Raw genomic sequence first — 23,846 nt, 5'->3', positions numbered from 1 at the left:
TGTTTGTATTTTATATTCCTCTCGATTGGTGATCTCATTACTGCAATGGCATCACGCGTGCCTTTCCCCTTCCCCATCCGGACTCTCCGTTCCACACTCGCATCTGCACGACAATTGTTTAATCAGTAGACAACGCTTAATTAATACGTGAATTGACGAAATTTATCTTTGAGGAGCAGAGGTAGTCATTACCACGTTTCGCTCTTTGAATGCAAAGGACGAGACGATCCATCACGGAGGAGTGGTTCTGGCTAAATTATTCTATCGATCCGTCGAAATGCGGATTTACAGCTTCCGTCAAATAGGTCGATGACTCACCCCCTCGGGCTTTACAATACCTTTTAAGAATAAGTATTTCCGTGATCCATGGCAAATGAGCACGTCCGATCTCTTTGCCGTTCATAGGAAAATCACGGAAATATTCGACTCTGGAGCCTGTGCAGAATAATCAACATAAACTGCTCGTGGTAGTTTACGATTTTGAGAATTACGCGGAACTCTTAGAATATGTATTTCGGAACTAGAGATAGAAGATTATTTAACTCGTACAGGCTAGTACGAGAATCTTCTATATCCGCTCTTAACCCTTGTATTTTGGGAAGTTGAGCTCTTCACCATCTTAGGTCGCGCTACGTTGAGACTAACAGAAAGATAAGGCAAATACGTACTCCCCACAAGAAAACATAACAAAGGATGAGTCTGAGAGAACGCGTCGGCTCCCTAGTCTAGCATGATGCGAAGTACTTCTCTCTTCTCTTCCGCTCTTTCATATTATCACCTCCATGCCCGGCGCCCCACTCCCTCAGCCCTTCCGCGCGTTCTCCTCGATCAACGTATACGGAAACAGAACGTAAAGATGAGCGAGAGGTATATGATTAGGATTGAAGGATGAGTATTAAGCCATTAAAGTTCTTAGAAGGATTGCCCATGTGTTATTTCGTGAACTTCAGTGTTATCCAATACCAACTAGCCATAAGAGATCCGTCCCAAAATTAGTGGGACTGAGTCGATTCAAAATAATTTTTGGCCAGAATTGATACATCCACCCATAATTCTTCAAGGTAGCACTCGTGCGCCCACACGCCGCTGCCAGCGGCTTTTCCACACTTCGCACGCCTTTTGGAATGCGGCGTCCGGATTACTGGTAAGATCCCTCCCTAGTCACGGCCTGTTGTTGTAACGCTTCCACCTAGCTGTGGCGGAAGCGCTACAACACATCCTTTCCACACGGATTTGAGGCCGGGAATGAGAAAGAAGTGTGTGGTGGGGAACGTTAAAACATTTGGATCCTTACTCACATGGTCGAGAAGCTCTTGTTAGTTCCGCGCACGAGTTTCCTTTTGTTCGTCCGAGAGCACTCGCGGCACCAACTTCGCACACACCTTTCTAATGCCCGTGTTTTCGGCCACAAGTCGACGCTAACCACTTTTAGGGATGCCAAGTTCATAAGAAACCATGCAAACATTTAATCTTCGATCCCTGTCCAACTAAGTCTTCAATCATGATAGATTTTCGTTATTTTTCGAGGCCGAAGGACGTCCAGAAAGTTGGTGTCTTCAAAATCTTCTCTATCCTCCCGAAAGAGCTTGTATCACCTAAATACACCTGATCTATCCATGGCATTATCACCATAAGTTTCCTTTATAATGTTATAATTTTTTTTCCTTATAATTTTTTAGTTTTACGAAGTTTCACGCAAAATTTGATGGGATGACACTGTTCCAAATACCGTTTATGACGGAGCCTAACGAGGTCACGTTTTAGAGGTTTCGCAAACGAACGGTCCGCACTTCGTGAAGGCTGGGAGTCAACCGCCACCGGCCCCCAGCAGCCTTCCCTGAGACTCTCATTCTGCAAACCCTGCCAGAGAAACCGCCACCCGTCTGTCCATCTAACCGGGAAAAAATAAGTCCTACTATATTTGGGACAGACCTTGTATATGTGCGTGCGCTAACAACAGCTACTTCAAGGTAAATATGTAGAATGTATGCTAGAAAATCCATTTCTTTACAAGCTATTTAATGACGGAATGTTTTAAAGAAAGTTGAGAATATTTCATTGGTGAAATACGTAAACACTACGAATTCTATAAATTTTTAGGAAAGTCTTTATTTCACCTTATTATAAAATGACTCATAATTAACTCGCAGTCAGCCATTACTCTGAGTGTCCCAAACCTTAGCTATATCATTGAAATTATGAGATTCATCGGAAGAAGTCGTAGTCCAATACATACCTCTTTAAGTGCTACACCATTGGGCTAAGTACTTCAATGCCCAACATTAACGTCACCATGGCTTACATTGAGAGTCAAATTGATGAACGGAGGTGGTGATAGGCAGATGGGGCGATGAAAATTTGAATAGGAGGTAGGAATGGGTTGAGGTATATATGGTCTCCCACATTTGGAAATGCGTAAGGACGACCGAAAGGATATTCTCCAAGGCGAAACACGAATCTCCAAGAATCGACCTCTTTCACATACCAAAAAATGAGAATAGACGCTTCTTTCATATTTTTCGAATGTAGCGTACTCCGAGAAATAACATAATAAGGTAGGATTTTGAAATGTCAAGTGAAAGCTCTGTTCCTCACAATTTTATTTACGGACTTCCAGTCCAATTATCCAAATAAAGAGCTGGTCCGAGATATTGACTATTTGGGTGCCCCCGGGGGAGCACCCTGTAACCTCCAACTCCCAAACATCGGTTAGAAATTGGACACAAGGCAGTCCTTCCCGATCTCAGAGCACACTTAATCAGTATCTTCGCTAGTATCGTTTGCGACTTAACTCCAGACCTAAAATATTTTTAATAAACATAACATAAATATGGTCTTGCAGAGAAAATATCATTAGTTACACAAAATATGGGCATCGAATAATTTGGATTTTAAAGTAGACTTCCGCCTAACTCAGCTGAGATTCTGCTGCTGCTCTAAACATGACATCTTGACAGGGTTTTTATTGATTTCTTCTCGAGTTATAAAATAAAAAAATTACTTAACTTATGCATTGTATCCGCGAAAATCCAATATTATGTTGCTTTCACAATGTGTTAGGTTTAATTAAATTTGATCGTATTCTAAAATCACCGGTCTACAAAAGGGAAGGATAAAATCATGCCTCAAAATTCCTAGCATTAATTTTTTTCCTAACATTTTAAGTTCAATATTTATTTCATTTAAGCCAATTCATATTCCCAATGCTTGTCAATAATTAGGACCACAGCTAGAAAAGGAATACTGATATATGAATAATTTGTCTAGTAATGGCAGAGAATTCTGCGAGGATATAAAGCTTCGCTGTACCATTTGAGAGGTAGTGTACTGCACATGACGTCTTTTCGGCGGTGCATCAACGTGGGGACCGACATACAGGTGCAAAATATTGGGGTCACAGCTGTGGGTGTGTGTGTGTGTGTGTGTGTATATATATATATATATATATATATATATATATATATATATATATATATATATATATATGTCTGTGTGTGTGTGTGTGTGTGTGTGCGTGTGCGTGTGCGTGTGCGTGTGTGTGTGTGTGTGGTTGTGTATGTGTAAATATATACATGTAAACCTTTGATTTTTAAAACATGGAAACTCAAAGAAATGACACTCACACATATAGTTTTGACGTTTCGACGGCACGGCCGTTATCATCAGAATGCCGTTCTCGGGGAAAGAGCGGAGAGGATATGTGTGGGGAAAAGGTGAAGGGAGGGGAGGTAAGGGACGAATAGGAACAGGACAAGGGGGTGGGAGGGGGTATGTAGGCGTCTATTGGATAGTCAGTGGGCTTGATTCAGCCCACGAGGTTTAAATGACTGGAACTCCCAGATATGCGTTATCTCGCGGGTTCTCACCTCTATGCTACTTGCAGATTTGCATTTTTCTAATTTCATCCGAATGATCTCCTATGGGATATCCCAAAGGTCAGAATAATTCCCTGGGTTAATCAATTCCCCCTAGTTCCTTACATTTTTTAAGGTATAGAGATATTGCATGCATAAAACCATAAACAAAATAATCATCCCGAAGGTCGGTTTGGTGGGTGATGATAGGGCTCACCCAGCACTAAGCCCGGCGACGTGTGAAATTCACACTTCAGGGTAGGGGGGCCAGTTCCTTTCATTGTGCTGGGTATGGTTTCCCAGGACGATCTGGTACCCGAAAAATCACAAAGCTTGGGTGGAGCTGCAGGTGCCCAGAGATGCTTGCCCAGGAATGAACCCGGGCCCTCCGGTCAGTAGTCCAACGCCCCTGGACCACCGCGATCCACCATCGTTATATATATAATTTATGAATATATTATATATGTATTTATATACGTAACTCGGGGTAAAGTGGCATACAAGAAAATTTACAAAAGTTTACGACTGCCAATGATTATATTTGTGAATCGCTCGTGCTTTCCACGGTGTGGCGTTGGTGGGCAAAGTATTTCGGAGGCTGTATTCGCTATCATCATCAAAGAGGAGACAAATTTCACTCCAACTTTTAACTTAATTTATAGCTCGATTTCCCAAAACCTCTTCCTTCATTCAATTTACCAAGACAACCTCAGGCCCCAGAAATATTTTATATTATGAACACATTCAGCTTTCAGTCTATTAAAAGCGACTAGAAATAATTTGTCGCGGTTAGAATTAAGGCAGTGAATTTTTTTTCTATACGGCGAAATTATATTGCCTTACCGTTCCTCGTTATCCATTTAAGCGGAAGAACTTTGGCAACATATTTTTAATTGAAGTCTTAATCTAAATTTATAACGTCTATAGAGAATTTTATTAAAATACAATGGGCTTTGTTGCAAAAAGCTATGGTATTAAATCGATCTTCAAATTCAAATCCACGCAATTAGGCTTCAGCGATTTCATTCATCAGAGCATTGAAGACGCCTTTGATTGAAACGTTCACTCGAAATTTCATCGAAGTTATTCAACATCGATTCCAGAGATTTATTTCGAAAAACCATTAAATGAACATTGACAGCACAAAAATTAACATCACTTTAATAACTGCATTCATACTTTAAAATGAGGAAGACATAGTGATCGGATGAATGGGCGCTGACGGCCATAATAATTATAATTCATTCACCTTACAAACGGCAATGAATAGGATCTAACACACTGACGGTAGCAGATTTTCCATTTAAATGCAAATTATAGGGAAATAGCACGCCTGTGCATTCTTTATGCTCCCTTCCAAAGATTTTTCCGAAACGCTTTGATTTCAACAGATTCGTGGAAAAAAACACTATCAAATCGGGAGCTTGGGATGATTTTCTTTTTTTCCCCGCGACGAGCGTCCGCACAGGCCGTTGACGAAAAGGACACAATATTGCGGGAAGAAATAAGCGTGCGAGGTCGGAGCGGGTATTAAAAGGATAGAAAGGTATCACGGAGTGTCTCTCCCTACCCCCTCCCTAAGGCTGTCAGGGACAGATGGAAAGGGGAGGAGGAGTTGGTCCACCGGTCAGAGACCCCACTGTGACCGATTGGAGAAAGACGGATATTCCTCTTCCGCCATGATTGATACACTGTAGGAAGGGTATCCTTCCGCCCATTAATCTTCTTTATTTTTTTTAATGTTTTAAGGAAAAGGAAAACCACCGAAGCTTTGAGGAAATGGAAAGACGATATTTGCGAAAAGTTCCTCGGGATGGATATTAAGGGGAGAACGTTGTTTTCTTTCGAGGAAAGTTTGAAGTCGGAGAGACTATTATTAATAAAAATGATTCCAATAAGAGCGGAATACGCGTAAATTCAACCGCAAGGGCCCACACTAATATGCTTAATTTTATTGTTTTTTTAACTAGAGACTTAACGATCGATTCGAGAGGGGTAGGTTAAGGATTTAAGAGGTACACTCTCGTCGTATTCTTAAAAGAATTGCACATCATCTTCGCGTTTCAAATCACTCCCACACTAAATAAATCCCTTCGAACTATCTCCTCCCTCGGCGTCCCTTACACTTTGCAAGGTTCCTTATAGCTCCCCGTACCCGTCCAAATGCCTACTCTCTTTTACCTCTCTCCCACCTCACACTCCCTCCTTTCAAAAACTTTTCACTGCAACTCAATATCTCCTCCTACCACCTTTTCTCCCGTCTTGGAATTTTCCAACATTCAGATCTTCCCCAATCTTTCTGTCTAGTTTTTGTGGTTGAGCATGTTTCGCCCATCCCATCCCATTGTTGCATCTCAAAACTCCCCCCATTCTGAAAAAAAATCATTCGCAATCTAATGCAATGAATGGCCCAACATATCTATAATACTTGCCATCAATTACTACAAAATAAAGACTCAACCATAAACTAAAGGTCAATGATAACCAAAGTAGATTTCAATGTTTGTCCATAAAATTCGCTATAAAAACAAACAGCAAGTACAAGGGAAAAAACCCAAAACAAATAAAAAGGGACGGACACGTCGAAGCCAGGAGGCGGCCCCTGAAGAGTCTTTCGAATGGAGCTAATTTAAGTGATCTTATAGATGTGTGTATGTGTATATATATATATATATATATATATATATATATATATATATATATATATATATATATATATATATATAAATATACACAGATATATATATATATATATACATATACATACACACACACATATATATATATATACATATATATACATATATATACATATATACTCATATATACAGAAACATATATAAGGAAAAGGGATAGGAACACGTATAAAGGACGAACACAATAGAGGTGGGGAAGGCGGAATCGAACGGATCACAAGAGTAAAAATATTTCCTCAACCGGGACTCGAACACCGGATCTTTCCACTTGCCGGGCGGATGCTCTTAACCACTTGAGCTATCGAGGATATGTAATTTACCCTGAGATCCGTGGGTCTTATATGTCGCCAAGCGCCCCGATTCTTTAGCCAAGAGATGGCGTCAGGGGGCTGTTTCACCCACCAAAGGAGAAATAGACAATACACAAGAGGAAAGGACAGTGGTTAGAATTCATACAACATCATACAGGAAAAGAACAGTGCATTTCGTGGCACGCATAGCCAGAAGAAAGAGATGAGCCACATTGGCCAAATACACATTCAAACACGAAATCCCGCCAAACGGCGAATAAATACTCATATATACAGAAACATATATAAGGAAAAGGGATAGGAACACCTATAAAGGACGAACACAATAGAGGTGGGGAAGGCGGAATCGAACGGATCACAAGAGTAAAAATATCTCCTCAACCGGGACTCGAACACCGGATCTTTCCACTTGCCGGGCGGATGCTCTTAACCACTTGAGCTATCGAGGATATGTAATTTACCCTGAGATCCGTGGGTCTTATATGTCGCCAAGCGCCCCGATTCTTTAGCCAAGAGATGGCGTCAGGGGGCTGTTTCACCCACCAAAGGAGAAATAGACAATACACAAGAGGAAAGGACAGTGGTTAGAATTCATACAACATCATACAGGAAAAGAACAGTGCATTTCGTGGCACGCATAGCCAGAAGAAAGAGATGAGCCACATTGGCCAAATACACATTCAAACACGAAATCCCGCCAAACGGCGAATAAATACTCATATATACAGAAACATATATAAGGAAAAGGGATAGGAACACGTATAAAGGACGAACACAATAGAGGTGGGGAAGGCGGAATCGAACGGATCACAAGAGTAAAAATATCTCCTCAACCGGGACTCGAACACCGGATCTTTCCACTTGCCGGGCGGATGCTCTTAACCACTTGAGCTATGGTTCAATTTAGTTTTATTCGGTCTAGTATGTTACACTGCTAGTGTTTACATTGTACACATTGTCAGCTTACAGATTATGGTTACAGAGTATTTTTTTTTCCTACTATGGTTACACACTTACATAGACATAAATTCATATACATTGCATTAAACAGTTGTGACCATGAAGAATACTGTTGAAGGAAATAATAAAGGCAGGGTTCCGGTGTTCGAGTCCCGGTTGAGGAGATATTTTTACTCTTGTGATCCGTTCGATTCCGCCTTCCCCACCTCTATTGTGTTCGTCCTTTATACGTGTTCCTATCCCTTTTCCTTATATATGTTTCTGTATATATGAGTATTTATTCGCCGTTTGGCGGGATTTCGTGTTTGAATGTGTATTTGGCCAATGTGGCTCATCTCTTTCTTCTGGCTATGCGTGCCACGAAATGCACTGTTCTTTTCCTGTATGATGTTGTATGAATTCTAACCACTGTCCTTTCCTCTTGTGTATTGTCTATTTCTCCTTTGGTGGGTGAAACAGCCCCCTGACGCCATCTCTTGGCTAAAGAATCGGGGGCGCTTGGCGACATATAAGACCCACGGATCTCAGGGTAAATTACATATCCTCGATAGCTCAAGTGGTTAAGAGCATCCGCCCGGCAAGTGGAAAGATCCGGTGTTCGAGTCCCGGTTGAGGAGATATTTTTACTCTTGTGATCCGTTCGATTCCGCCTTCCCCACCTCTATTGTGTTCGTCCTTTATACGTGTTCCTATCCCTTTTCCTTATATATGTTTCTGTATATATGAGTATTTATTCGCCGTTTGGCGGGATTTCGTGTTTGAATGTGTATATATACATATATATATATATATATATATATATACAGATACATATATATATATATATATATATATATATATATACATACACACACACACACATATATATATATATATATATTCAATCACATGAATATAGAAATAAGGAAAATGGATAGGAACACACACACAAATATACTATATTTGGATATATGTATACAAATTGTACGGATACATAGCTTTAGAAATTGATAATATCCGCGCGGAACTATACAAGAGTTTACGAAAACGAGGAAGGAAGAGTTTTTCTGGGCTCATTTGTATCATTTATGAGGGAGGAATTACATCAGAAAGTGTCGCACGATCAGTATTAAATTCCATCCTAAAAAAGAAAAGGAAGGGAATATGAGAAATGCAGTATGAGGCAATGCTTGGTTTTTTTATGCAGCTAAGGCATTACTTAATATCTTCAACAAAGGTGAAGGAAAGTTGGCAGTGCCGCGTACGATATGCTTGTATCATCCATACCTTATGACATATCAGAGAGATAAGTGTTGAGAGAGACACAGAGGAAGTTGGAATCATCATGGAACAAAAATATTTAAACTCCAACCTACAAAAAAAAAGCCCTAAATGCGCTTCATGTAGTTTTTCGTGACTGCCTCGATCCCTATTATGTGAAGAGTACTGCACTGAGATACTATAGCATGTTGGTAGCTGCAGTTTAATGTACTAGTCTTACTGTACTAGTCTTAAACAAGTACGAGAGAAGGAGGGCTAAACACGAATGTAGTTGAATTACTGACTGATAACTCAAATTTTAATTACCGCACGCCTCACGAGCATAAAACAATGAAACTAGAGGCCAGATTCAATAAGGACCTGTTCCTCTTCCGCGAATTACTCTGGAAAGGAACAAATTAAAGGATACCAGGCAAGCCCTTACAACGCATTCGCCATTCGTTTATGATGCTTTCGCCTTAGTGGCAATTTCCGTGGAACAATTTTCGGGGTTAGGCGCGGAAATCACACCGTGCATAAAATGCTATGGATGAAAATTACCCGCGAGAATCGTCCCGCGGGTGAAGCACTTGACGACTCGTGCCGAAACGGATTGACGCCTAAAGTGATATGCACGAATGAGTTGAAATTTTGCACCAGTTATCGGACGATCCAGAGATCACTTTCCCCGCAGCTAAAAAGCTACTTTCGAAATTGGGTGCGCTTCGTACTTTCCGACGCGCTTAAGTTACTGGAAAATTGATGAAACAGTGATTTCGCAGGGGACTGGATTTTACGATTGCCACAGATATATGCGTTGGCACAGTCATTCTCCCCTTCTACATCATGCTAAGTCACGGGGTATTTTACAACCATTAACCGGTTCTCCATCTTCATTAATGAACATATTTAAACTTTATGAAGTTCTATTTATGGCTCACGATGGGAGATAAATTGAAGCGTTTTGACTTACGATACAATTGGAAATCCATCAAATGAGTTAAAATTCAACTATATCTGATTATTAGCGACTAGTCTACCAATCCAATATTATAGGATTTGAAACTGTTACATTACTAAGCGTCGTCTTAGAAGACTCTACATAGCGTCACGACACCCTACCCCGCAATTAAATTCGTTATCCACACATGCTTCCTGCCTCCGACCATACCGTTCAACATGACTCCTCCTCTTTCCCTTCCCTCTACCCACCTGACCTACATGCGTCCCTCTATCAAAGACCATTTATAACACGATACATTTAATTCGAATTACAACTTCAAGTGACATTTATGTCATGAAATGGCCGCTCTTTGGTTAGAAATACTTCCACAAGCGCATATAAAATATAGCTTTCGGATTAAATATTTAAATGGCAGCAATGGTGATTGCATCCATTCGCTAATACATTTTTTCCAACCTGATGAATGGATTTAATAGATAAACCCCAATTGAAGAGGAATTTTGGTACTTAATGACAATACTTAATAATGACGGAGACTACTTTTGAACTAATATGAAGGCTCCGCCAATGGAGACGAGCGAAAAAATTTAAATAGAAGAAATATTATCACACTGGGAATTAACTTTCCCACCGCCAAAGTGGTGGTATAATTTGTTCGGACAAGGAGCATGAAGGCATGATCTAGGAAGGCCTTTAGTAGGAATCGACGATTAATGTTTTCGAGGATTAACACCCAATAGCGAACGGCAGCTTTTGATATTTTATAACTCAGTCTCATTAGTCAGATTGATCCAATTCGGTCGCCATCATTCTACTAACGCCCTGTTACTATTAGGCCAATTAAAATCTTACAGGTGGCAGAGAAAATAAATAAAATGAAATATTATCACAGCTATCAAGCTCGTACACGATTTAAATATGAATATAGTTTCATCTATTTGAAATGAGGGCTTAACTGTTTTATCAATTTTCGAAAATATTTTATTCAAAATTGTAAGCACTCATGGCGTAATATTTCTCAAATATAGGATGATTTATCGCTAAATGTGATTTTCCTTTAATTTCCGTTTCGAGGAAGAGCTGCCTACCAACTGCATGATCCTAATTTACGACTTTCTGTTGGTGGGTAATCATTTACTTTGGTGGAATGAATTACAACCAACGGGGAATCTAACGGTATCAACTGGAGAAAATATTCAATTCCCCAAGAATTATATTTTTTAGAAAAACTTACCATTTCAATGCACAAACACATATGATTTTCGCAGTTACCTGAATTACCACATTACCAAACGAATAGAAAAGGCATGTTGCAGGGTCTACTCTGAGTCATCTGTCAAATAAATGTAATAATAATGTCCTCAACACACATACATTGCCGACTGAGTTTCGAAATATGTAGCGATTTGAGTGGATAGATGAGCATTTTAGTCCAAGAAGATCTTAAAGGTTATAATTAAGGTGGAAGTTACGAGTGAAGTAGGCCTACGAAGTATAGGCGACGAAATAAATCTTTTGAAAACATTGCAAAGATGAATAGACGAGCTCACTGGATATGAACTGGACTAAAGCATAAAATCTTCATGGTAAAATTGAAAGAGAAGAATAGATGAGGAAGATTAATAATTACATACATTAAGAATATACATATATATAAAATTATATATATACATATACATATATATATATATATATATATATATATTATACATATATATATACATATACCTGTATATACCATACATATACCATAAACACAGTGATCAACCCGAAGGTCGGTTTGGTAGGTGATGGTAGAGTTCACCCAGTACTAAGTCCGACGGCGTGTGAAATTCACACATCAGGGCAGGGGGCCCAGTTCCTTTCCCTGTGCCGGTTATGGTCCCCAGGACGATCTGGTACCCGAAAAATCACATACCTTGGGTGGATCTGCAGGTGCCGGGAATCGAACCCGGGACCCTCCGGTCAGTAGTCCAACGCTCTACCCCTGGAATACCGCGACCTATATATATATATATATATATATATATATAATTATTATTATTAGGTAATCTACGGGTTAATGTAGGTTTTTAGATTGGGTGGACAAAATTCCTAATTCAACAATTTGTGACCCCGAGCAAAACACAACATCCCACTCTACATCAGGTCCCTCTTCATCTCTGAGTACTTTCTTCCTCCCTTCATCCCGTCCAACATCCCTATCCTGTTCTTTCCCCTTCCTCGTTTGCCTAACATTCTCCCCTCTATTACAGTCTTCAACATCCCACTGCCGGCCAATACCCCCTTCATCCACTTTTGCTGCCTCCATTGAATTTCTCCCAACAAACCCCTCTCTTCGCCCACCATACTTCCTCATTTGTTTTCTTCTTTGACAATGTCACCTTCTCCATTCTTCTCCACACCCACATTTCAAAAGCCTCCAGTCTACGTCTATCTTCCTGCTTCAATGACCACGTTTCCGCGCCGTACGCTCCACATCAAAGTTTTTACGAGTCTTTTCTTAACATCCTTACTCAACGTCCGTCATCAACTCCCTCCTCCAGGTGAATGCCTCTTTGCCTAGCGCCATTCTTCTCCTTACGTCCCTACTACTTTGACCGTGTTGGTCCAAAACCCTACCGAGATACGTAAACTGTTCCACCTGCTCTAGTTTTTGCCCTCCTATTTTAATGTTAAGCTAGGCCTTTTTCTTTCCAGAAAATCTTATAACCTTTGTTTTATTAATATTGATTCTCATCCCATACCTGTCGCACTGAATTTCCAATTCACTCAGCAATGCCTGCAACCCCTATATATATATATATATATATATATATATATATATATATATATATATACATGCACTCACAAGGGCGCTTGAAGGAAGTGCAAACACAATTTTGATTATAGAAAGGTTAGTAAAAATGACCCCATGGGATTCTTCCAGCCATCTGACACGGACATTTAGATTTGTCTTCGGTTACAAATATAATAGCATTACGGGAGCAGTGACACTTTTAACCATGAGAAAGAGAGATAGAATATCCATCTCGCTGTGTATCCTTAAACTCATTATTATTCTGAGTGGATAATTACACACACTCATACGATAACTACTTCTTTAACTCATTTTTCGTCCATAGAAGAGATCCAATCAGCCGCAACAAAGTCCTTGCAAGAGGTCCACGTAAACACCTTCCAGAGCGCGTACCAGTCAGCGCATGACAAGAATCGCTGGAAAAATGTGTAGGGGCTCAAGGATAGTACTTTGAAGAATTTAAAGTGTTTTCGCAAATCTGTTCCATAAATTACCTTGAAAAAGTTCTTGTATTACTTTTCGAACGCACCCTGCAATACACCATGCCGTCATAGTCCCTCCCTAATATGATGCACCTGCCTATCTGCAAAAACGTTCAAGTTTGAAACTTTACTGGAAACTGCCGAGGGCAGGATACCTATCACTTCCAAATCCTAAAGCATAAGTTATTTATTCGATTTGCACGCAAGGGATTAATCCTGTAGTGCTTTTATGTATTCAGAGGATTAGTAGTACAGCATTGATCCTCCTCCCAGTGTCCTTCGCCGCTTTTGTTTTCGCCTGACTTTGAGTGGACGACGCATCAAAGTGCAGTCTTCGAAGACGCCTTCCAGGGCGCGTAACGGTCATGGCGGGCAAAATGTGTCGAGGCCCCAGGACAGAACTTTGATTTTTAGTGTTTGTGCAAATCTGTTAAATGAATTACTTTAAAAAAATGATTGCATTACTTTTGGAAAGCACCCGGTAAGTTTGTTCATATCCAAGCGCTGCATCGAGCAAACTGTATGAATGAACAGAAAAAAGACAAAAAACACAATACCGCCAAATATAAAGGGAATTATCACACCATTAATTTAAACGCCTGCGTCCGGCTCAATATTTTTAAGAAAAAAACGAGATATGGGAAGATATACCAGCAAACAAACTTTATTGCCAACATTTAATTTTCAGACGCCGTAATATAACTAGAAAGGTAGGCAAGCTACGGTTAAAAAAAAGCGTCATTAAAATTTATATATCTCTCCCAAATCCGAAAGAGCCATTTATTTTGCCGTCCACAGAAGATATTAATTTTAATTATATTCCGGAAAATGTGTTTCTGGAAAAAGCTCTTTCGCGAGCGAAACTATTGATGGAGAGATCGCATTACTTTTCAGCACTTCAGAATTGCCCCCCAACGCACCCCGATTGGGCGAAAAAAAAATTAGGGGGAGGAGGGGAGGGGGCGAGGGGGCGAGGGGAAGATGGGCAATTCCGTCGAGCACGCAATTTCAGAACCGCCACCGTCAGTCTGCGCGTTGAAAAAGATTAACCGCCACACGCCGTAACGAGCGCGGTCCGGAATTATTTTTTTCCTCCTACACGTTGGTCACTCTTTCATTCCGTGCATTACGAACAAAAAAACGAGCAGCGGTTTCGGGGTGAGATGGCGAACGACCTCCCCCCCCCCCCCGTGACGTCGAGGGTCTAAATTTACGCCCAAATCTTTTAGAATAGATAGCTTCAATCGATTGTCGGAACTGTAAAAAAAAGCACGGATCCTTAAAAAAAAAGAACCCCCACACCGTCGAGCACGCGTAGAGAGAGACTGTATGCCTTTGGAGAGCCGGAGGCCGGCCGTCGAAGGGGTTTTGCAAGGGCTCTTTTCCTATTTTTTTTACGAAAGGGTAAGAGACGAGGGTCGAGGAAAAAGGTGGAAGAAAGGGTGGGAAATATTTTTAGAGGGGCGCGCGGGCGTATTTCGGAGGGGAGGATTCCGTTGGCGCTTAAGGGACGATGAAAAGACAGCCAGCCTTAGCACCCCCCTCCACCTACCCACCTCCCAAACTGCGTCGGCGAGTTTGTTCGCTCGAGTGACGCCCCATGTGGACGCGTGACGCTCAGGGGTCAGTTGAACCGTGAATGGATCCCCATAAAGGTCTGCGTGGGAACCCCAGGGTAGCAGCGCGCTTGTGTCGGGAGGGAGGGAGGGGTAGGGTCATTCATAAATTACGTCAGCAACACTTACGGAGGGAAGGGGAGGTCTGCGGGTGCTTTGAGGGGTTGTCTTAGGAGGGGAGGAGTGTGTGGAGAAGGCCGGTTGGGAAGCATCTCGTGGGAAAAAATTCACCATCGTCATCAACCTGAGGACTGGATTAAATGGTCGTACTTACACTCAGGACACTCTCCATAATGCACTCAACGTCGCAGCCTATTACACCTAGCACTGGTTTTAAACAATTTTCCGTCCAATGGTGTTGCTCCAATCTATCTCTTCTCTCGGACGTGGCTCTTTAAGGTTAATTTTTTCTATCGCTTGCTTCTTCTAATTTATATTACTTTCTATTCCTCGATACTTTACCCTTTGGGTTAAGGATCACATCCCCACCTGTGTCCTTGGGGAACAGACCGTTATATGTTGCGTGTCCATGTGGTAATGGGATTTCGCCTTCCTGCTCTTCTAATTGTACCTTATTGGAGAAATTTCTTACTGCATCCTAAGGTGCCATTATTTGTTATACCTGTATGATACAACATATATTTGCATGCGTGTCGAATGAAAGGATTTTTGCATTGATTTATTTTCCACTTTGAGTAATATTTTGCATGTATGCGTTGATTTTGCGAGTGGTCGTGTTCCTTTTTACGGGTGGTGACCTAACACCCCCCTCCACACGCCCTTGCGGCGGCTTTCGGGGTACTATGTAGATGTAGATGAACCCTTCTCGCTGAATCTTCAAATTTTGTCAATGGTAAACTACGTTCATAATTCATAAAACCAGCCCTTCTCTTCTCTCTGTCTTCCATTATATTTTGGAAGGACCTCTTCAAAAGGCCACTGTTATTATTTTAGCCATTATTCACAATAAAAATCGAAAAAGTATTTTTTGCCAATCTTACCCGTCACATTTGGGGCGGACCAAATTTCAAAACCGCAGAAAAACACACAAAATGCTGCTACGCCTTTCGACCCCCATACACGCGAATCCTATTCCCCAGCCAAGGGATGTCTTCCGTTATCAGTTCATACAGAATGTACAAGCCAATTCTTTAAGTTTGAATTATAAGCTATCAGGTACTACTTCTGACCACCATATTACATTGTAATTGGTTGAGCACTCCACTGTTGACTGGATGGTTCCTGGCACAAATCCGCAAATGGCTGTTTCTAGGTAAGAATAGGCATGATGTTTCGAGTACATGAGGGAAGCCGCAAGTGAAAGAGGGAATGATGCTGTTCACTAATCTTTAAATTTCTGAATTTCACGAGCCTTTTTCAGGGATTACCATTAAGCGAGGCTAGGCTCTGCCCGCATTACTCACGATAAACTTTCTAACACAAAAGCCAGATATATTTATCGCAGAAGGAAGGACAGAAGGAAACCTCTCAGAAAACCAATTCGAATTCAGGAAAAACCGAGGAGCAAAGGAGGCAATTCTCAACTTGAGAGTTCTGGCTGAAAAAATGATACACGTAAATAAGCCATTATAGGTGGCATTCGAGGACTTGGAGAAGGCCTTCGACAACGTTGAATGGAACAAGATGTTCAAGATACTAGAAGCGCTTGGATTGACCACAACGACAGAAGAACTATTCATAACCTATAAAAGAATGAGATTACAACAATGCAAACGAAAAATGGAAGAAAAATAGAAGCCAAAATAGACAGAGGAGTGAGACAAGGATGCAACCTCTCGCCAGAAATATTCAACGTATTCCTGGAAGAGGCAACAAAAGAAACACAAGAATTGGGTGTCAAAGGAGTCAAGGTAAATAAAGAAGAAATCAACATGCTCCGGTTTGCAGATGGCATCGCAGTAGTAGTGGAGACGCGAGAGGACCTGCAAGCAACTCTTATTACTATGGACCAAGTACTGGAGGAATATAATATGAGCATCAACAAGAAGAAAACTAAAATCCTTGTGCGTGGAAGAGAGAATCTGAATGTAGATATCATAATGCGAGGGGTGAAAATAGAGCAAGTGGAATCCTTCATCAACCTGGGCAGCAGCATAAAATGGGATTGAAGAAGATCAACTGGCATCTTGGAAAGAATAGCCCAAGCTAAGAACGCATTCACGAAGGAAAGGCAATTACTATGCTCAAAGAACCTAAGACTGGAAACAAGGAAGCAATTCGTCAAGACTTTCGTGTGGAGCATGGTGCTCTATGGTTCCCAGACTTGGAATATTGGAAAAGTGGACCAGCGAAGAATAGAAGCCTTTGAAACGTGGTGCTGGATGATAATGCTGAAGATTAAATGGACAGACAAAGTAAGGAATGAGGAAGTATAAAGAAGAGCAGAGGAGGATAGGACCATATGGAGAAGTCTACTTCAAAGAAGAAATAGATGGATTGGACACACATTGAGGCACAGTGGATTGATGAGGAATATAATAGAAGGAAAAAGAGAAGGGAAGATTCCATGAAGAAGAGCAAGAGACGTACATCGAAAAACAGAGAAGGTATCCGGGATTGAGGGAACAGAAATAAAATAGAGTCGAATGCAGGGCTGCAGGAAACCAATCCTAGGATGGAAATACTGATGATGATGTAGTTACATAAATTCACAATCCATTAAACAAAGCAACGAACGAACTATATCCTTCACTTATTTACAGATGCAAGTCGCAGGAGATTGAATCGAAGTCAGAAGGAATAATTCTAGTCCTATACCTTGGATGGTGAGTCCAAATTGAGAAGTTAAAAGAAACTGCCTACCGAAGAGGACTATATCTATACAAGGATCCCATTTCCCACGTAAATTTCGTGACCATGGCAGTAGGCAAAATCACATAAGAAAATTCAAACTTTCTGAAAATAAAAGGATACCCAAAGCAAATAATAGACTATTGCTCTTATGGATGGTGGCATAAGATACCCTGTTCCGTATATGCACTACTGGAGGTTAGTAGGGTGAAATATAGATTTATTAAAGACGCTCACCTTCGCTCCGGCTTGAATACCGGTTCTCATTTTCCCCCACCAGGAATATTCTGAAATAATAGGACTGAAGTCATTAATAGCTTTCAAGGAGGCTTCAAAAGACTTCAGGATACGTTTTTTCTCAAAAAATTAAACATTCCAACAATCTGTTATACTTGGGCTCTAAATGCCGGATGTTCTTTATATTTTATACCATGGTGTAAAGGATAATTTCTTTGACATAAGTTTAACTTGCACACTAAAAAGACAATCATGTCGAAAAATACGCGAACTGAGGCCATAAAAACTTTATTTTGCAAAATATAGTCTACATTGATTTTGTCCCCTTCGAAGTACTCTCCATTCGTTACTATGCACTAATTCCATCTTCTTCTTTTCCACTGTTCAAAGCACCCTTTGAAGTCCTCGGTAGTTAGGCTTTTTAGTTTTCTCGTCGTTTCTTACTTTATTATGTCCACATTCTCCTTCGTATATCAGCATAGTACAGAAATAAGGAATAACTAGCATATTATGATCAACTATTTGAACCTCTGCCGATATAAACACTCTTTAATGATGATTTCCAATAAATAAATTGATTTCTATGTCGAATTAAAAGAGGAATTGACATAAAGAAAATCAAACAATGCCTGAGGACTATACTATATATCAGAAGTTGTTAGCGTTGGGAAATTATACTATAGTGTAGCCAAAAAAAAAGGAATTTTCTTGCCGTAGCCATAATTAACCTCGTTCTTCAACAGCACACAAATCTAATAACGGCAGTGTATGGCCATTTTAGAAGAGTCGAGTAAATAGAGGGGAAGTTAGCGAGTGAGTTAGGTAAGTTGGTTCGTTTTCTCCTCGAAAGCCGGGAGGCGAACATTAAATGAAGGTTAAATTTCTTTCTGTAATTCGGAAACTCGCGGACGCTTCAAGCATTGTTTGTGTAAAAAGAATTTCAATAAAAAGAGTTTCGTAAAAATAGATGTATTTCAGATATTGCTACAATTCTCTTAATTCTTCAAGTACACCCCTTGAGCGTCGAAACACTAGCCAGCGACTGTTCCACGACTCGAGGTAAGCGGATTCCGGAAGGTATAAGAATACGCTTGCAAGCTTCTTTGACGGTACTTAATGTCCCATGGTGGTGTCCTTTGAGGGATAATTTCACTTTTGGGAATTGAAAATAGTCTGCTGGTGCCAACTTGTGGCTTTAAAGGGGTTGGGGAATCGTCACGATGCTGTTGCAGCAGATCTTCAAAAGCAGACCCTCGACTCTGCTCTTGGTCGACCGTCAAGACCTTCGGGACGAGTTTAACGGCGATCTTTCGCATCGCCTAATTTCCAGTGATAATGGTGTGAACTGTCATCTTATCAGTATAAGTATAATTTGCAATCATGCGCACACTTAACCGACAGAGTGAATTCAGCACTTTACACTCACGTCAGGAGATCATTGCTACGTACCGATACCTTTTAGACAAACCTTGTATTTCACAACCTCAGAATGAGACTGATACGATTTGAAGAATAAAGTTCAAAAATAATACAATAAAAAGTCTCCCACTGCAAAAGATAAATGGAAAAAGAAATTCTTTAAACGGTTAGGTATTGTGTGCATCATGAAGACGAATTTGTTGATAACAGTTTAGAATGGGCATAATCTGATAATCCACTGTGCCGCTTAACGCAGCTGAATTGAAAGTGGTTTTGGCAAAACTCCAACCTTATGGAATAAAGAGCTTATGCAGGATCAAAAGAGTAAGAGCGGACCACGTGAAATGAGATCACGTCTTTAGAATGGGGATGGAATGTGTGGACATCCCGGTGACATGCAGTGGCTGATGAACAACTACAATATTTTCACCGTCGGTGGGACTCAACGCACTTGAAATGAGCTCATATGCAATACCACAGCTAACGATACATTATGATATATTTATTCATCAATTAATTTTCGCATCATAATCATTATTTTTATACATTGTCAATGACGCGAATCATCATCTTTGAATGATAACAGGTAACTATAATGCGGTTTATTACCTATCGCACACACTTCTCCGAGCCAAAAATCATTTGCTTCTACAACATGTCCTTATCAGATATTCATGAAACATGAAAACACCCATTCCCTTCCTTCCCCTTACCAGTTAGCCAAACATTCCCCCTTAACATTCCCCTTAGCCCCAACATCTCCCCCTAATCCCATACGGCCTCATCTTTTGAGGATACCCAAGCATTGGACTTTTATGACCCGTCTATGACCTCCACTTTTCACCACTTGATACAAAATAGGAGTCAAATGGGAAATTCGCTCAACGAATCAGCGTCTCAAATTTAGCTTAATAAATAGATTATATAGGTCAATCACTATAAAATCAATTTAATTATAATTAGCATGACAATAAATAACAGCACGTCTCTCTATTCGCTGTGGACGTCATGTCATTTCGCACTGGTGAGAAATTATTTCACTTGTCCGGCGATATGAAAATAAATAATATAGATAAAATATGAAATTTTGCGTCAATTAAGCTCCATATAAATAAATTATCATTTAAAGCAATTAATTAAGAATATCTAAATAACTGAAAAGAGAAATGATACCCCTTTGATTCGTTTACACGTATTGACCCAGATGACCTGGCACTGAGGGGAGCTTGTTGAACAATTGTTGAGAGGTATGCTATTTTACTATTTGCAGGTATGACACCGTTGGGGCTGCCTAAACATCGAAATTATTAGTAATTTACATTGTAGGTATATTTTCGGAGTAAAATTAGTACGATTTTTGCCACTGATTTCTGTGTATCAGAGGTGATCTCATGTCAACAAATGAAGAACGACATATGTAGTAGTCCAACTTTACGTTGCAGTTGACACCACATAGTTTTCCTAAACAAGGTGGGCGTTCCAGGGAATTGCGTAAATACTTATGACAATAACTCTTAGCTTAACACTGTATTCTCATAAAAATCGGCGCAGTTCTCTGAATGCCTCGTTTGCAAAATATGAACACAATATAGAGGATAAAATCTTACTTGTTAAACAATTGTAAAAAATAAAATTTTCATTTAAAGGCCTTACGCACAGATTGTGACTTGTGGGAGTGTATAGGTACACACACGTCTGCTACTTTAATGCCAAATTTTAATTTAAATACGTCCAATTGATAAATAACGCCACCTGCCTTGTTTAAAACAAATAATTCCGGCTCAATATCAGCAGAAGTAATGCAGACGAATATTAAAATTCAGTCTGAAATACCCCAATAAATGCATAGTTTTCTATTTTAGTTTATAAGGGTAAAAAGATAAAATTTGAAATTGATAACACTTTATTTCACATTTCGAGGCCTATTTCTTCGGAATCTAAGCCTAATTAAACCCGTCAATGAAAACCAATTTCAAAAAATCAATAATAAGGAAAGTAAAATCCCACAAGTCTATTGGTGAATGTAGGCCAGAATAAAAGTTATTTCTAGAAATTTAAATTCCAACGTGGATGACCATGAGAACAATAACTTTAATGAGAATATTTATCACACTCATGGGAGTACACATAATGGATAGTAAGCGATGGATTAAAAATTTAAGAAACGATGGAAAATATTTTAAGTACACGTAGTTCGATTATTTCTCGAGAAAAATCTGAGACTGCAGAATAAAAGTATATCTCGTGCGTGTGTGTGTAATATATATATATATATATATATATATATATATATATATATATATATATATATATATATATTATATATATATATATATACACACACACACACAATGAACTGAAGGGATAGAGAAAATATGAATTCTTTAAGAAAAGAACACACGTCATCAAGGAAATAATAGATCCCGGGCATCTCAACGTATTTGCATTTGATCTGCAGTCTCGGAATTGATTTCCCATGGAGACAATTACTTTCCCTTTGCGGGTAGAAAAAATACAATATTCCCAACTTTCATTCCCAGATAAGATTTGGTTTCAATAAAAGGCGCAGAATTGGGACAGTCCCTTGATCTTTCAAAAGTATTTCCCTCGTTTACGGCCAAACCCGCGGCAAAATAATAATTTAATTAAAATATTACACTCCATCCACGAAGAGTAAAAAAATCGCCGTGCATTTCCACGTCCTGGTCTCCCAAAAATAGCACGGCCGTGCTAATGAATGCACCGGGAGGACCGATTGATTTTAAAGACATTGACGACGGAAATAATCAATGCCCCAAATTGTCCTCCTTGAGGAAAACTGATTTTCTTTACGCCGCTCGCGGTGCGTAGGGAAGGTTTTGAATAGTCTCTCGAGACTTGTTTTCCTCGTCGCCTCGAGATCACGCGTCGGAGTCAAAATATAATAGACGGAAAAAAAAACAAATAAGGATCATCGACCCGTCTGTTCGCCAAATAAGCCGTTTAAGCGCGATGCAATAACCGTCGACGAACGAAATTTAGTCCATGAGGCGGAGGTTGGGTAAAGAAAAAATATTAATTTTCTCTTAAAGATATTTCTCGTAAAAGAGCGGCCTCAAGGGAACGATGCTAACGAATTATTAAATTTTAATCTTGGAAAAACACTCAAAACCGCCAGCGTACACGACGCACAAAAACGCTCTTTATAGGTGGTGGCCATTAGGGGAGAAAATACCCGTTGAGAGAAGAAAAGTTTAGCCCCAGCGCTTTCTCAGTGTATTTAAGTCCATCGCGCTTTAGTTTAAATACATTTTGAAGCTTTTATTTTGATATAAGAATACCTGCATTCTTGACATGCGGACTCTTGCGTAGAATACGATGTGAACGGCACGCAGGATGTGTAAATCGGTCAATAATTTTTCTCCCGGGGAATGCTGGCATTTATTGATAAATAAAATAAGGGTAAACAATGTTCTTGTTCTCGGATTTGAATTTCTTAACAAATAAATTTAATTGCTGTGATTTTGGCTCGAGTGGCAAGTAGAAAAATGAGAGAAAACAGTCTTTAAGACGACAATTGGAGACGAAAGCCCTGATACCGTAGTACAGTTTCTGTTGCCCATATCAGGGAAGTTCTTATAGATCGACTCATATAACATCATTGATCTACGATCTCATACCATAAAAACGGCATAATGAATCCCTTTTTTCCACCCTCACTTCTATTTTTTCCCTTTATGGCCAACTCTACCAAAATAATTGATACTATCGATCATAATTTTTATTTTCCCCAGAAAGAAATAATCTTCGCATTTCTTTTACAGCTTTAATTCCCGCATTTGTCTCGTCTTTAAATGATTTTCACATTAACCCCTACAATAGTTAAAAACGACAATCCTCTTACAATCTACCGTAACGCTACTTAGCAAAACTTGCAGTAGGCAAATGAACTCAAAAAAGTTCCCAAACCTTCTCGTTCTCCAGAGTTTCCAATATACTTTCCTACGAGTTATACATTTGCTGTAACTACAGAACAAGTAGATAATTTTCTCTAGAGCTTTTATAAGCACATACTCCGTTGTCAAGATTATTTTAAATAAAATTGACTACAAATCCCTGTATGCTAAAACAAATGGAGTATTAGTAAACAAAAGAAATATCGCATACTAACCCACGAACGTCTTGGCAATTAAAACCAAGCCGTTACCTAAGAAAGATAATGAGCGTGAGTAGAAATATGAATTCCTAGTACCCATTTTGTTTTAAAGGTCGCAGAGCTGAAAATAACTTGCTGAAGATGAATTTTCTTGAACAAACTCTTTCGGCTTATCATTTTATTTGATCCATCGTTTGAAACGACAGTTTCGCAGATATCCTAGCCGATCGGTGTCTGAACAATCTTCGTCTTCAAATTAACTCCGGAAAACCCTATACTTCAGTGATCACTGCAGTCGATATGGCTAATTTGGGGAAAAGGT

Source organism: Hetaerina americana, unplaced genomic scaffold, assembly GCF_022747635.1.
Source record: "Hetaerina americana unplaced genomic scaffold, ioHetAmer1.1.p SCAF_9, whole genome shotgun sequence".
NCBI classification, from domain to species: domain Eukaryota; kingdom Metazoa; phylum Arthropoda; class Insecta; order Odonata; family Calopterygidae; genus Hetaerina; species Hetaerina americana.
The sequence above is the reverse complement of the archived record's forward strand: the minus strand, read 5'-3'. Positions refer to the sequence as shown.